Below are 15,787 nucleotides of genomic sequence, written 5' to 3' on the forward strand. Positions count from 1 at the left end.
GATGGAGATAACACTACACCCTACAGTGAGTGTGCTGAAGTTAACACTACACCCTACACTGAGTGTGTTAGAGATAACTCTACACTTTACACTGAAAGTGGTGGAGATAACACTACACCCTACACTGAGAGTGATGGAGATAACACTACACCCTACAGTGAGTGTGTTAGAGATAACACTACACCTTACACTGAGAGTGCTGGAGATAAGATTACTCCCTACACTAAGCGTGATGGAACATTAATGAAGCCCCTGTATGTTATGATCAATTCTCAGCCTCTCAGATGACTCGAGGTGCCCCATCCACTGCTCTGTCCTTGAACAAAGCAACACTGTCCCTTAACCAAACACACAGGAGACTCTGGAAGATTCATGCGTGAAAACCCCCAAAAGCTTTTGCATATCTTAAAACATGCAGCATCTCATTGGGAAAATGCCTCCCATGGTCCTTTCTTCTTTAAACAAATTCGTTCTGTGGCATTCTGGTTTCTTATAAATAGACCACAGTGCATTTTATGAACCAAAGGCCCATACAGCATTGTAAAACATGTGGTACTGCACAAATATCCAAATAAATAAAGGGCAACTGTGAAGTCAAGAGCACCCTCCCACCCCCAGCTAGAGAGACACCCCTGGTGCCTGGGAGAAGAGAGAGGCAGCGTTTAGACAGAAGGCTCATTTTCTACGGCATGATGCTCAGCTTCCACGTGGAAATGAAGATGTAAGGTGTATGCCACAGCCAGCTTTGTCAGCTCAGCTCACATTATGTCGTAAACTAAAGGGCTGATTCAGTTATTAGCATCAAGAGCATAGCCACAATGATTTGTCATGTAGATGTTATAAGAGATTACCTGTCCAGATTCTTTAACTCATCATTTGGCTGCTGTCTGCAGAAATTCTCTCAGTCTTTTGTTGATGAGGACCCAGATGAACTGAGAACATTTAGGAAGATAAAGATCAAGTCCATAACAGAGTCCTCTTCCCTGGGAATGCACAATCTCAGGGAAAAGTAGGAGAAGTGGAAGAAAATGCTTGCTGTAGTGGGAAGTCCATGACAAGGAGACCACAAAGAAAATGGCTAGAGGTTTTTAAGGAAGGCTTCCTGGAGGAGGCATACTTGAGAGCAGGAGGTACTGATGCATCCAGGGGTTTGTGTGTGTGTGTGTGTACATGTGTGTGTGTGTACATGTATGTCAGCAGTTGACACTGGGTGTCTTCCTCAGTTACTTTCTACATTTATTTTAGCTTAATTTTATTAACTATATATATATGTAGGTGTGTGTCTCTCTGTATGAGCACATGTATGTGGTACCCACAGAAACTGGAGTTGGAGTTATAGGCCGCTGTGAGTCACCCAGCATGGGTGGGGGGAACAGAACCCTTGTTTCTGCTAAGGGCAGCAGAGCCCCCCTTAACCACTGGGCTGACTCTGCCCTTTTACCTTATTCTTTGAAATGAGATCCCTCACTGAAGCCGGAGCTCCGTGGTTAGCCAGGCTGGTTGTCCAGCTAGTTCTAGGGATCGCCCGCCTGCCTCTAGTCCACCCAGTGCTGGGATTGCAGATGCTGTGCCTGGCTCCCCTCTTCCCTATTCCATCTTGTCCCTTAGAGTCTTCTTTAAAAAAAAAGAAAAAAAAACTTGGTTGGTTTCATTCCTGGGCCACAGCGTTGCATGCTGCCACGTTGAAGTGGCCCTCTCTGGAAGGATTTCAATTTAGAACTCTTCTTCAGCCAATATGCCCAGAATGGAACAGAGCTCTGACGGGTGCAAATGCCACGGGGTGATTCTTGCCTGGACCTTCTCCCTCTGTGTCTATTACACAGCCCACGACTGCATTAGCCCTGTGGTGGTTATGTCACAGCGCTGACTCATACCGAAACCATGGTCAGCTAGAGCCCAGAGTTCTCATGTGCCTAGCGCTTCTCTCTCTCTCTCTCTCTCTCTCTCTCTCTCTCCTTTCTCCCGCCTCTCTCCCCCTGTGTGTGTGTGTGTGTGTGTGTGTGTGTGTGTGTGAGAGAGAGAGAGAGAGAGAGAATGAACACTAGGCACAGAGGTTTTATAGTGGCATTTATGCTTATTACATCTGACTATAGTGATAGCAACGTGTCAGAATATTCCCGACCAGGCGGATTCGTGATTAGTTTTCTCCCACCCCACCCCCGGGGCGTGTGGGGCAGTGGGAGGGCAGTGAGTGCTCATCTGATAGCAGGGCAGCTGATCTCACACTGCTCCCTGGCCTCAAAGGCTTTAGAACTGTGTTCTCTTTCCTATCTGTGAGTCATCTGCAGCCCTGGAGAACTCTGGATCTTGAGCCATGCCAGAACCTCCCTGTAAAACACAAGTGTGAGTGGCCGTTTCCTCTCCAAAATTACACAAAGACTTAGGTGTGTGTGAAACCTGAAGTCAGTGTTAACTGGAGCAGTGTCATGTGAGAGGAGGAGACGCTTTGTGCCAGGCTCTGGGCAGCTTTCAGAAGATCTGATTATACTTATCACGACGTGTTACGGCTAGTAGGCATTCACTCGAGCAAACTACGTTAAAGATATGACTAGGTTATCTGATTGCGTGTTATAGTAACATTGTATGGGGTTAATATAATTTTTGAGTAAAATTATTTGCCATTTGAGTAAATGCCATAAGGCCTTTGTTCTTCTTCGTGAAATCAATCAGAGGTGACTCTTGAGTGGTATAAAGAGCATGCGAATTAGAAATGGCTGTCAGTCATGTAACCAGGGTCAAAAGCACAAATTCTCTGTGCTTTAACTTCCGTGATGAATTTCTTTGTCGTGTTCCTGGAGACTCTCCAACATGACTGAGGATGCTAAATATATAAGAAAATGGTAAGCATTTGGGAGGTAGAGGCCTGTGTGATCTATATAGCAAGTTCAAGGCCAGCCTGGGCTACCTAGTAAGACACCGTATTAGAAAGAAAGAAAGAGAGAAGGGGGGAGAGAGGGAGGGAGGAAGAGAGGAAGAGAGATAGAAATAGGTGTTAGGTTGATATGAAAAGAGAACCACAATCTCCCTGTCTGTGTGTGCGCGTGTGCAGGGCGTACAGGTGTGTGCAGATGTGCATTTGTGGAGACCGGAGGGTGATGTCGGGTTTGTTCAGGAAACTGTTCTCCACCTTATGTTTTGAGACAGTCTCTCACCGAATCTGCAGCTCACCAGTTTGGCCAGCAAGGCCTGGAGTTCTTGTGTCTCTGCCCCTCTAGCACTGGGACTCAGTCTTGTGCAGCAAACACTTCACAGACTGAGCCATTGCCCCAGCCAAGAAACAGTCAAACATGGGCTAGAGAGATGGCTCAACAGCCAAGAGACTGATTGCTCTTCCAGGGGACTCAGGCTCAATTCCCAGCACCCGCATGGCAGCTCACAACTGTCTGTAACTCCAGTTTCAGGGAATCTAATGCCTTCTTCTGGCCTCTGTGGGTACCAGGCGTACACATGATACACAAACATGCAGCAGACGAAACACTCACACACACACACACACACACACACACACACACACACGGAAACTGTAATCTCCCATTGGGTAGGATGTGATTCGGTGGCAGAGCACTCCCCTGGCATGGTTAAAGCCCTGGGATTCCATCCGCAGCACTGAGAAGGGAACAAAACCCACCACCACCCAAGCTGCACTGCAGAAAGTGAATTAAATAATAAAAACTTTAAATCAAGTGGCTGTCTTCATGCCTTCCTCTCTTGCTGTGTTCTAACCCCGGCTGTCTTCTGTTAATAGTGTGCATGAAGGGCAAACACCCTGAGCTTAGTGGGTCTGTTAGACTCCGGGAGACCTCTGAAAATCTGAGCCAACTAGAAATGTGAAGATCATCATTTTAGGCTGAAACAGAGACCTAGTGGGTGACTTAAACAATTACATAATCTCAAGCTAATGCAAGTGTCTGTTTCGAAACACCCCATGTATAGTTTACTTCACCACCGTAAGGTCAGGGAGTGTCCCCACTTCTCTAACCTGTCGCCCTGATGCAAACTTTAACCGAATTGTTGTGATCTTGAAACCATGGTGCTCAACAGGGCCTCCTTCAGCCCTCAGGAGCATCTGGGACCTGGAGCTTCTGCGCTTGGTGCAGCAACGTGATCCAGGATCAGTAGCATCCACTGCCTGTGAGCACGAGAGAAAGGGTCTGGAGTCAGTTCCTTCCAACATACCAGAAAGTAAACATGAATAAAACGAGAGGCTCTGGGTCCCTTCCCCAGACCTCCTGAAGCTGATTTTGAATTTCAAAAAGCTTTTCCCGGTGATTCTGGTGCACAGTGACAGCTGGCAAGGCTTGATGTGGGGTAAAGAGATTTCACTGGGTTTACCCACCCTGCATCCTAACCAGCACAGCTTACAGACCCTGGTGGTGTTTCTGAGAATATAGTCCTTAGTTAGGACTTTTCCAGATTTAAATGTTCCCAGTATGCCACAGCCCTTTCTCAAGGTGTCTTATCACTGGCTTTCAAATACCCTTGCCTTACTAGGTCTTTGCAGATCACGCGTTCCTGTTTGCCACAACACGTCCCTAGGAGAGGTGTTTGGCGATGCCAGGAGATATTTCTGGTTGTCATCACTTGGCCATGCAGTGCTGCTGGAAGGTAGACGCTAGAGACATTGCTAAGCTGCACTGCACAGTTGCTGGCTTAAATGTGAATGGCAACAAAGTTGGGGGAAAACCTTCTGTAGGGGTCTAGTGGGTGCCACACATGTGATCAGGGGAAGGAAAACACACAGCTTGAGTAATGTTGGGGGCCTGGGGAGGGGACAGGGAGTAAGGAAGAGGACTGGTCATAGCCAAAGCTCTATGCACAGTCAGTTTAAGTAGCAGGGCTGAGATTCAGGGACTCAGTGCCAGATGACTGCCATGGGAGAGCTGGGTAGAGTGGGCTGGAGAGATGGAGAGAATAGTGCAGGCAGTAGAATGGATACTTTCTTATCAATCCAACATCCTGTAAAACCTAGAAAACAACATGTATAGAGCAATAGCAAGACGCAGGAGAGCTAGCAGGTAAATCCAGGAAGAAGATGCTACTTAAGGAGGAGGCAGAATCCACTAGCTAAAACTAGGCCACCTGAAAGCCATGCCAGCTGCAGAGGGTGACCCGTGGTAGGGTCAGCTAACACATTCCGCTCTGGTGAGCTTCCTAATCCCTCCCCATCCAAGAGAAACTTCTGCTGAGTCCACAGTGTGGTTGACTTATAAGAAGGGGTCCAGTGCACTGAGCTAGGGAGAAAGGCAGCCAAGAAGCAAGCTGAGTCCTGACCTTGGCTACTGACAAAACAAAGTAAAACAAAACAAAACAAAACAAAGCAAAGCAAAGCAAAGCAAAGCAAAGCAAAGCAAAGCAAAGCAAAGCAAAGCAAAGCAAAGCAAAGCAAAGCAAAGCAAAGCAAAGCAAAGCNAAGCAAAGCAAAGCAAAGCAAAGCAAAGCAAAGCAAAGCAAAGCAAAGCAAAGCAAAGCAAAGCAAAGCAAAGCAAAGCAAAGCAAAGCAAAACAAAACAAATAACGGTGGGACGAGAACTGGAGAAGTACCCTCCCCGCAATTCATTTCCTTCCATCAGGGAAGCTAAGACATTTCAAAAGATTATCTCCCCTTCAGCCTTAAACTTTGCAAGAAACACTTCCTCCAAGGACCTGTGGGTTCCTTAGAATCCATCCAAGTTTCCAGGATGCTCCCCCCACCATGTCCCTGTTCCTCACACACACACACACACACACACACACACACACACAAAGTTCTCCTCACTGGAGGAGCTTTCTTTCATTGTCTCCCAACACACACACCCTACTGTGCCCCACCCAGCTGCCCCTTTGTCCGGTTACAGAGTCACAGTTTCATTAGCTTGCTGCCCCAAGCGTCTCTCACCAACCTTTGTGACCCTCTGACCCTCTAAAACCCCTCCGAATCTTGCCCGCCTGCCAGTGTTACCACCTAAAGATATTTATTAAATGTATCCTGTGTTGCAGCTTGCCCTTTTGGCCGGGTAAAGTGAAGAGAGAATGGAAGAGAGCATTCGCATCTTTGTTGCTTTTTATTCTCTCTCCCCTTCCTTCTCCAGGGAGTTGTAGCTCTTGGCAGAGTTTATAGTCTAGCTGGTACAATCATCCTTCGGCTAAGTTTCACAGCAACATCTCGATTGTCCCGCAAATGTTTTCCCTGTGACCCTTGTCTAAGGACAGAGAGTTCACTGCCATCGACAAGTGTTCTTATGTGAATTTCACTGTAAATAAACCCGAGATCAATGCCTCACTCGGGCTCTGGAGACCGCACTCCATTGCCGTGTGGGTTTTGATTCAAATGAGCTGCAGAGGGATTTGTGCGGCTGAATTCGCAGCAACTGGATTAATCTCATTTCATATCGAGTCTCTAAGTAGGGAAGTAAACTGATTTTCAGAGACTGCCAACATCCATCAGATTTATCCTGGCTAAATTGCAACAATAACAGTGTCCTGATTGTTTTCCCTTCCACAAAGCAGTTGCCAAAGTGTATCACTTTAGGATGGGCTTTTCATGATAGATGGAATGTTCCAGAATGAGACAGAAGGCAGATACATCAAACAGATGAACATGCCTCTCTGGGCAGATCCTGAGGTCCAGTTCTTGGGTCCCTAACTATATACATAAAAAAAAGTTATTTTTTAGAGTTGAGTATGGCGGTACATACCCATAATCTCAGCACTTAGGAGGGACAGGGCAGGAAGATCAGAAGCTCCAGGCCACCCTGAACTAGCAAGCTCACAGCCAGCCTGGCTACATGTGACCTTGTCTCAAAGCCAGATGATCCTCTCTCTCTCTCTCTCTCTCTCTCTCTCTCTCTCTCTCTCTCCCTCCCTCCCTCCCTCCCTCCCTCCCCACTCTGTCTCTGTTTCTGTCTCTGTCTCTCCTCCTCCTCCGTTCCTGAAATTTTTGAATTATCATAGGGCACTGTTCAAGCTACACACTAGCCCTGCTATTTTAAGCACTCAGTGTATGCCTACTATGTATCTGTACCTACTGTGTATCCGTACCACACTTTGGATCTTCTGCTTTCTTGCCTGGTTCAGGATCTCCCTTCTGCTGTGTATTGTCCCATTCAACATCAGTCAGTTCCCAAAGCCACCATCTCAGCCTCTGGGGACTCCCAGGGTTTGTCTGTGTTGGGCCCTCGCCTTCCATTCCTCGTGAATTGCTGGCTTCAGCTGGCCCGTGCTACCAGAGCAATATGGCTGCTGTGGGAAGGTGCTGTTTTCTCTAGTGGGTAGATTCACTAACCAGCAGTCGCTGTCAAAAGGAAGAGGTTTCAGAGATGCATCTGGGATGGTATGAGGCTGTTATAGAGAGCAAATGTAATAATGGGTATAAAGAAGCAATTTGTAAACTGCAACATGCTCTCTAAAAGAAATTGTGACTGTATTATATGACTTTAGGGTTTAGAAGGCAACTGGATGAAAGATATAAAATTCAGCAAGGCTCCTTCTGTAGCAGAGCTGAAATAGAAAATTATAGAATTTAGGACACTGCCCCTTCCATCTATAAGCCTGCAGGCTTCTCAACAGGTTTTTTCGGGGAAAACACAACCTCGGAGTGAGGACACACATAGTTCCAAGGAACTCATCTGTTCACTACTCCAGAACAAAGGGCCTCTCTTCTCACTGGGGGAGCCGAGAACCCTCACAATACCTTCCAAGCCTTCAAGGGCTAGCCTCAAACCCATACCCTCTTCCCATTTCCCTCCAAGATGGAAGAATTCCGTTTGTCCAGATGGTCTCATCAGCCTTATGCTACAGTTGTACAGCTTTGGAGTCAACTGTGAACAGCTGATGTGCAGAGAGGCCTAGACCTCTGTTGCAGCCCTCAGCCCCCAGCACTGCTGTACCACCCTGTAAGGCAAACAGAGACAACAGCTCACACCAGTAAAGGGTCTAACAGAAGAGCTAGGTTTGGAAGCCTATCCCTCTCCCCACCCTCTGAAATAAATAGGGTTTATGAAGTAGACTCATAAAAATCCTGTGAATAGTGGGGCACAGAACAAAGTAAAACAAAAAACAAATTACATTTGAGATTCATACATGGCGGCTCACGCTTCTAACCCCAGCACTCGGGAGGCAGAGATAGATCTCTATTAGTTTAAGGCCAGCCTGGTATACACAGCGAGATCTAGATCAGCCAGGGCTATGTAGTGAGACTCTATCTCAATAAAGTACCTATTTATCCCAGCATTTAGCCCTTAATCCCAGCACTAGGAAGGATGCAGCAAGAAAATCATGAGTTCAAGAGCGAGTGGCCCAGGCTTCACAGTAGGACTGTCTCAAAAGAAAGAACAAGCTTAAGCCAGGCCGTGGTGGCACATGCCTTTAATCCCAGCACTTGGGAGGCAGAGGCAGGTGGATTTCTGAGTTCGAGGCCAGCCTAGTATACAAAGTGAGTTCCAGGACAGCTGGGGCTACACAGAGAAACACCCAAGGCATAAATATCTTGACATTCAAGGCCAACCTGGGCTACATAATGATTTCATATCCAGCCTGAGCTATGTAGCAAGACCCCCCCAAAAAAGGCCATATGTAAATATTATAAACATAAAAATTATACTCTGTACTTGTCTATATGTTTTCTATTTTTTGACTGAGCATAAAAAGACCACATCAGATCTAGAAGTTAGAGTCGAGCGTGCTTTCTCATGACTTGATTTTTCAGCTTAAAAGCTCTCCACACTTTGAGTTGTGAGCGGCATCCTTTGCCTCCCAGCTTGGTTCTGGTTCATCTGACTAAATGTGGCACCCCATAGGATCATGGGCTCCAGGCTTACACTATACACAATGTCAGATGAGCTGCTTGCTCCCTTAGTGAAAGGAATGTATACAAAATGTGAGAAAACATTACTTTTTTAGCACATTAAAAAATATATTAGTGCTAGAGAAATGGCTCAACAGTGAAAAGCATAGACTGCTCTTTCAGAGGACCTGAGGTCGGTCACAGACACACACACACACACACACACACACACACACACACACCACAGACACACACACATCTCATGCACCACTTTAAAATAAAATAAATCTCTTTTTTTAAAAAAAAATTCAGGCTGGAGAGATGGCTCAGTGGTTAAGAGCACTGACTGCTCTTCCGAAAGTCTTGAGTTCAAATCCCAGCAACCACATGGTGGCTCACAACCATCTGTAATGAGATCTGATGCCCTCTTCCGGAGTGTCTGAAGACAGCTACAGTGTACTTACATATAATAAATAAATAAATCTTTAAAAAGAGAAAAAAAGCCTTCCCTGGGTGTGATAATACACCCCTCCATTCTCAGCACCTGAGCGGCAGGGGCAGCATCATACACAAATCAAGGCCAGCCTGGACTGAATAACAAAATCCTCTCCACACACACCTGAAAGCAAATCCCTGAGCAGGTTGTGGCTGGTTGTGAGTGTGTACATGTTTGTGTGTGTGCACGGGTATGCAAGTGCAGGTAGAGGCCAGAAGATGATGGTGGGTGTCGCTGCCTGATTTTTGAGGCAGAATCCTCTAAGCCGGGCACTCACTGAGTTAGCCTGACTGGCCAGGAAGCCCCAGCGAGCCTCTGTCTGTCTATCCACTTCCCTGGCTCTAGGATTACAGGTACACCCAGATCCACCGTGGGCACTGGGCATCATGTTTCAGTGGCAAGCATTTTAGGGACTAAGACACACACACACACACACACACACACACACGTCCCTGTTTTGTTATTTTAATTAATTAGCAAAGCAGACATTTCATATTTTGGCCAGATGGCTTTTTAAGGAATCATCTTTTAAAGGTTAACCATAGAGCAACTGCCAGCGACATGATATGTGTTCAATACATGGTTTGTTTTTTGTTTTTGAAGACTGTGCTCTCCCAGACAAAAGACAACTTTGGTCGTTTAAAACAGCAGTCAACAAGAACGGCTCTTCTCGGGGCACGGGAGAAATCATTATCAGAGATGGGAAGTTGGAGGAAAGAGCCAGAAGTATTACAGCACCAGTATTGTTGAGAGCAGATTGTGATTGTGTCGGTGGTATTGCGATGCACACTCCTGTGAGGGATTTATCGCTAGACTGGATTAGAGCTGTGTTGTTAATGTAATGATTGATTGGCCCAGAGCCCTCACCTCCCCCTGAGCCAACCTCTGAAGCACGGCTCCTGCCCTCTCAGCAGCGTCCCCAGCCCATAAATGTAATCCAGTAACAGACCCTAATCTCAAACCCCAGACAACTTTCCTAACAACACACTTCCCCATCACTTGCCAGCAGTGTCCTGTTCTCCTCAAAATTCCCCCAAAAGCCCTCAAACCAGGGAGCTTTCGGGGAGGTAAAAAGGGAAATGCAGGATTGCATAGCTCTATCGGTATTTTTCATATCTTTGTCAACTTGAATCAGAACCAGGACAGATCCCTGCAACTCTTGCTCCTGAGATTCGTTAGTTCTTCCCACTGCTCTGACTGCTTGCCTCTGAGCTGTGTGAGCGGCAACTGATCACCTCTTGGTGTGTTTAGAGCTGTTCTCGCCCTGGACAGTCTAAGCGGTAATCGACACTGCCATGTGGTTGTAGAACCCATGATTTGGGGTTAGGTTCCCGTTGGACAGCAGGAATCAGGCAGAACTGTGAATGTTCTACCCAAAAAGGAAAAGGAAACTCCATGGATACTGAACTTGTATTGGAGTCTCAGCTCCTCCTTTGCCCATAGATTTGGCTCAGATAAGTAACTTAAGACACAGAGGGGTTTGTGGTTCTCTTCAAAACTGAAAGCAATTCTGTTTTCTCAGAATTGTGTGTGTGTGGCATGGTCGGTGTCCCAGCTCCAGGTTAACCAAACCTCAATAATATCCTTTCTGACTCGGGCTCCTGAAGCATTTTAAGATGTTGCCTATTTAGCCACACAACAGCAAATGGTACAAAGGATGTATATTCTCTAGGATAATGGTTAACAAATAAGGGGAAACTGGCGTCCAGAAGAGGTGCTGTAACACCCTTCTCTGACCAGTCCACATATCTTAGATTTCTGTAGGAGATAGACTTTTCCCCTCTGGTGCTGGGAACTGGATTTAGGGCCCCACACAGGCTAGGCAAGCATACTGCCACCAAGATATTTTCTAGTTATTCCCAGTCCGCCATCCCATTTTTGCTAGGTCTCATGTAGTCCAGTCTGGCCTGGAACTCATTACATAGCTGAAGATGACCTTGAACTTCTGGCCTTCCTGCCTCCTAAAGGCTAAGGGTACAGGCGTGCACCACCACATATGGTTTCTGTGGAGTTAAGAATCAAACCTAAGACTTGAGGCCTGCCAGGCAAGCACTCTACCAGCTGAGCTACATCCCCAGCCCTGAAGCATCTTATTTTGTGAGTGGAAAACAGAATGCATGCTACCATCTCAGCTGTCTCAGAATTTGTTGCTAAATTCGGAATCAACTCTTACTGAAACCTTTTACGAAGGTTATTGCAGATGATAATAAATGAAGTTCTTCTGGGATGCCCAAAAGTTATCTTTTTCGAGTTCACCACAGGGCACACTGATGGTCCAACTGGGCTCTGAGTGATTAGCACCTTTGGGAAAGAGCCTGCCTGGTTGCAGTTCACCTTGTTTGTTAGTCTGTAATGGATTTCAATGTGCAGAGTTGTATTATATAAACAATGATTTTTCATTATTATAATAACATTTTCCCATAATTGCAAAAATATTTCTGACCTGAATTTATTCTTGTCATGGCCGTGTGAGCAAGCAGAGTCTTGCTTGCCTGTGAAATATATTAATAATATATTAATTAGCTTCCCCGCACTGCCCAAACAAGGAGCAGGAAAGATTTATCTAAATCATGAGAACTGAAATGAAGCCAACACTTTATTAATTATAGTTTAAGGGACAGCCTCAGAATTTAAGTAGCACAGCAAAATTCAGACCTAACTTTTGAGAGGAGATAACAGAAAATACCACTCAATTAACAAAACACTTATTTAGCATCTAGCGGGGGAAAATTCTGGAAGGTCAAAGAGGTTGAGACATAAAATTGGCCAATTTCATTTTATGGTCATAGTTAAAAGGCAATAGAAGGCAAGGTCATAGAAGTGTTTTGATTTACTGTCAATTAACCTCAACATATCGGGTTGAGCTGTATGAAATTGATAAAAATCTGACTAATTTTTAACGCCCCTAAAGTGGCCACTTGCTAGGATTCGACCTTATACAAAGGTACTTTCGGCATAGTGTCCCAGCACCTAAAACATAATGCTCCTTTCATTTTCTTTATGTACCTTTATACTAAATGCTTCATCACTGGCTGAAGCATCCATTGTAAGAATGGCTTCTGCTAGGTGACTCCAGGTCAGGGATTTGGTTCTTGCTGTTTTATATCTCGTCCGTCCCTAGTCATTAATAGCATACACCTTGCAGTTTTAAAGTTTCTCATTACATTAGACCCATCTCTTGATTCTACTTAAGAGTCATCACCCCTCCCACCTGCCTCCTGCGAGCCCTTCCCCGACTTCATTCTCAGTGACACTTCTGTTGTTACTGTCACGCACAACCTTCACCGGGCAGAGATGCTTCAACCTCTCTTTCCTGTCTCCATTCCTTCAACCTTTACTATAGACCAAGCATCTGCTTTTAATAGGTTTGGGGATAGTCCCCCCGGCAAACATTAAATTACCTCATTAAAGATGTATACAGCCAGCTAATGCCAGCTACTGCAGCAGCTAAGGAGGAATGTTACTAGTAAACAAAGTCTGTTGAGTACACTAGAAGGGGCAGGTGATGTGAAATATATCAACTGACATACAGTGAGTGGGCCAGGGGATCTCCACGGGAGAGAAGTCCTTTACCAGTCAGGGTGAGTCTCTTTTGCATCACTTCCTGGCATGTCATATGTGCTGTGTGAAGGACAACAACAATCCACACTGGCTGGTGACAGTTCTAGAAGGTTCTCATGAGCTGTGCTCCTCCCAATTTCTCATTACATAATCTCTGCTACAGAAATCAAATTTTCGTGAATAATAGTCACGCCAATAAGGGCAGTCCCAGTGGATTAAAGTTAAGTTTCCTGTGTGAACTTGGATCACCAGTTCTGTGGGGTCAGGTTCTGAATTCCCTAGCTGTCCGTTTAGGATTGTGGGGGGACCATGCTTAGGAAACTACCCTAATGGAGAGTCAGCTCTTTTATTTTCAGGTTCTTATCAACTAATTGCCTTCCCTTCACAATATGTACATTAGCATAAGTATGAGTTTAATGCTATCTACCAGAAACCATCCATGCCCTTCCCATGCATTGATTTAATCTTATCCTACAGAATATTGCCACTGTTATATACATTAAAGAGAAGAAAACAGCCATGTGGAGTGTGTACATCTTTAATCCCAGCACTCAGGAGGCAGAGGCAAACAGATCTCTGTGAATTGAGGACAACCTGGGCTACATAATGAGAATCTGTTGAGAGAGAGAGAGAGACAGACAGACAGACAGACAGACAGACAAAGACAAAACTGAGGTCAGAAAAATCATGTAAACTCCTAAAACTCAGGGCCTTAAGCAGGGTGTCAATAACTCATTTGATTATCCTGGGAACTCTGTTTAAAAAAAGCAAATGCTTTTCCAAGAGTATGGGGCTAAGGTGTGATAAATTTATCACCTTGCCTTCTGATGTATCGGTGAGGCTAAATCAAGGGACACTTGCTCCAGGGACACTATGTTCTCTCTCAGGAAGACCTACTTGCCCCTACACCCGCAGCACAGACAAGGGACACATGCCCTGCCTGTAACCTTCTTGCTAAGTCACATCAAGCTCTGTATCTTATCATCACCACCCTGCTGGGGTCCAGATACCGTCAAGAAAACAATCTCCACTCTCCCTCCCGTTATGCCTAGTGTGCAAGGGCTGATGATGTGACTTGATTCAAAGCAACTTTACAGAAGTTCTCTCAGTCAACCTGAGAGACCGGTGACTCATTTGCACCCTTCTGAGGGGCTCCTATGGCCGCGGCAGTTCTCCTGAATTGGGCCCAGGCCTCAGGAACTCATGCAGATCAGCATGCCAGCACCCTGGCTTCCTCCCAGCTGACGAATGCTGACTTCTTTGGCACAGACTTTGGAGTTGCCTTTGTGTTACATGACAAGCTGCCCCTGTTCTTAACCACCAGGACCCCACTGTATGTAGCCCCGAGGCAGGATACACAAGGTTGCCTTGCAAAAACAGTAAATATCAGGGAGGAAAATGCTGGCTCTTTAGCCTCCACAGTAAGTGCCATCCCTCCACTCTAAAGTTAGAGTAACTAAATAGGAGTCGATTGATGTCAGGTCTTATAAACACCACACACACACACACACACACACACACACACACACACACACACACACACGGATGCTGAAACATAAAGACCCTGAAAGCCCAAAGCAAAACAAAAAAGCAACTTCTGTCTCATCCTGGAAATAAAAACTGATAGGCTAGCTCTCCAGGATAAAGAATGGGAAAATGAGCAGGGCACTATAGTAGAGAGAGCTCCTTACATGCACCTGTGGGCTTAGTTAGCCAGAAGGCTGAGGTGGGGGGCAGGGAGTAGGGCGCTTGAGCCCAGGAGTTTGAGGTCAACATATGGAGACTCCAATTTTTAAAAAAAGAAGAAGAAAACTGGATACTCTTGCTTTTCTACACATAGACACATACATACACAGAGAGAGAGAGAGAGAGAAAGAGAGAGAGAGAGAGAGAGAGAGAGAGAGAGAGAGAGAGAGAGAGAGAGAGTTGTACAATGAATACCAGAACAAAGGTAGTTAGTTACTGTACTGATGAAAGATCTTAGTATAGCCATGGATTATCTCCTTGTTTAAAGTTAAGCTAAGCCAACTGTTGTGGTAGATGTTCAAAATTGCAGCATTCAAGAGGCTAAGGCAGCAGCCTCTTGAATCTAGGGCTAACCTGAGCTTCACTGTAGGTTTTGAGGTCAGCCTGAGCTACATGGTGAGATCTTAAATCAAAACAGGACCAAGGAGAAAAAGAGAGGGAAGGAGGAAGGACTTAAGATAGCCACGTGGACTTACCAATCTTTCCGGAACTTCACCTCAGGCATCGTCAGAGGCAGCTCGACGTCCAGTTCAGCCTCTAGAAAAGCAGTAAGGAAAAACAAAGACACACTGGCAGCTCAGTGGGGTTCCATCCCCCCACTTCATGTCATCTGCGTGACCTGGGTGAGTTACTTCACCATCCTGGGCTTTCATTCCTTCATCAATAAAATGGAAATAATAAAATAAGAAGAGCCAGCATGGGTTCAATGGCAGGTCAGATGATGTCACAGGGAAGTGTTATTTAGCCATTTGTTTTGGCGTGTGTTCATGTGTCTTTGTATCTGTGTGTATGTTCACAGGGCACATGTGGAGGTCGGAGGACAGCTTGCAGGAGTCACTCTCCTTCTGCTGTGTGGGTTTGGGGATTGAGTCAGGTGATCTGCCTTGACAGCAAGTACCTTTACCCACTGAGCCATCTCCCTGGCTCTCCTTTTCATTTTTATTACATTTAAGATATATTATTTTGCATGTGTGCATGTAGATGTATGTGCATGCATATATACAGAGGACAGGGATTGGTTCTCTCCTTCCACCATGTCAGTCCCAGATGAAACTCAGGCTTGATGTCAGGCTTGGTGGCAGGTAGCTTTACCATTGCCATCTTGCTAGCCTTCTGTGACTCGTTTATGATAGACAGCTGAAATGGGCTACAGGACCCAATAGGAGACTAGTGAGTTTTTTATTTTATTTTATTTTATTTTATTTTTATTTTTTTTTTTTTTT

The 15,787-nt window shown here is 45.6% G+C and overlaps 1 protein-coding gene across 1 annotated transcript in view; it reads left to right on the forward strand.

The window, feature by feature from the left end:
* Positions 1-15,787, forward strand: part of Grap2 (GRB2 related adaptor protein 2) — a 76,802-nt gene that overhangs the window by 8,848 nt on the left and 52,167 nt on the right. The gene's annotated exons all lie outside the window — the stretch shown is intronic.

This window comes from Mus caroli, chromosome 15, assembly GCF_900094665.2.
Source record: "Mus caroli chromosome 15, CAROLI_EIJ_v1.1, whole genome shotgun sequence".
Taxonomy (NCBI): Eukaryota; Metazoa; Chordata; class Mammalia; order Rodentia; family Muridae; genus Mus; species Mus caroli.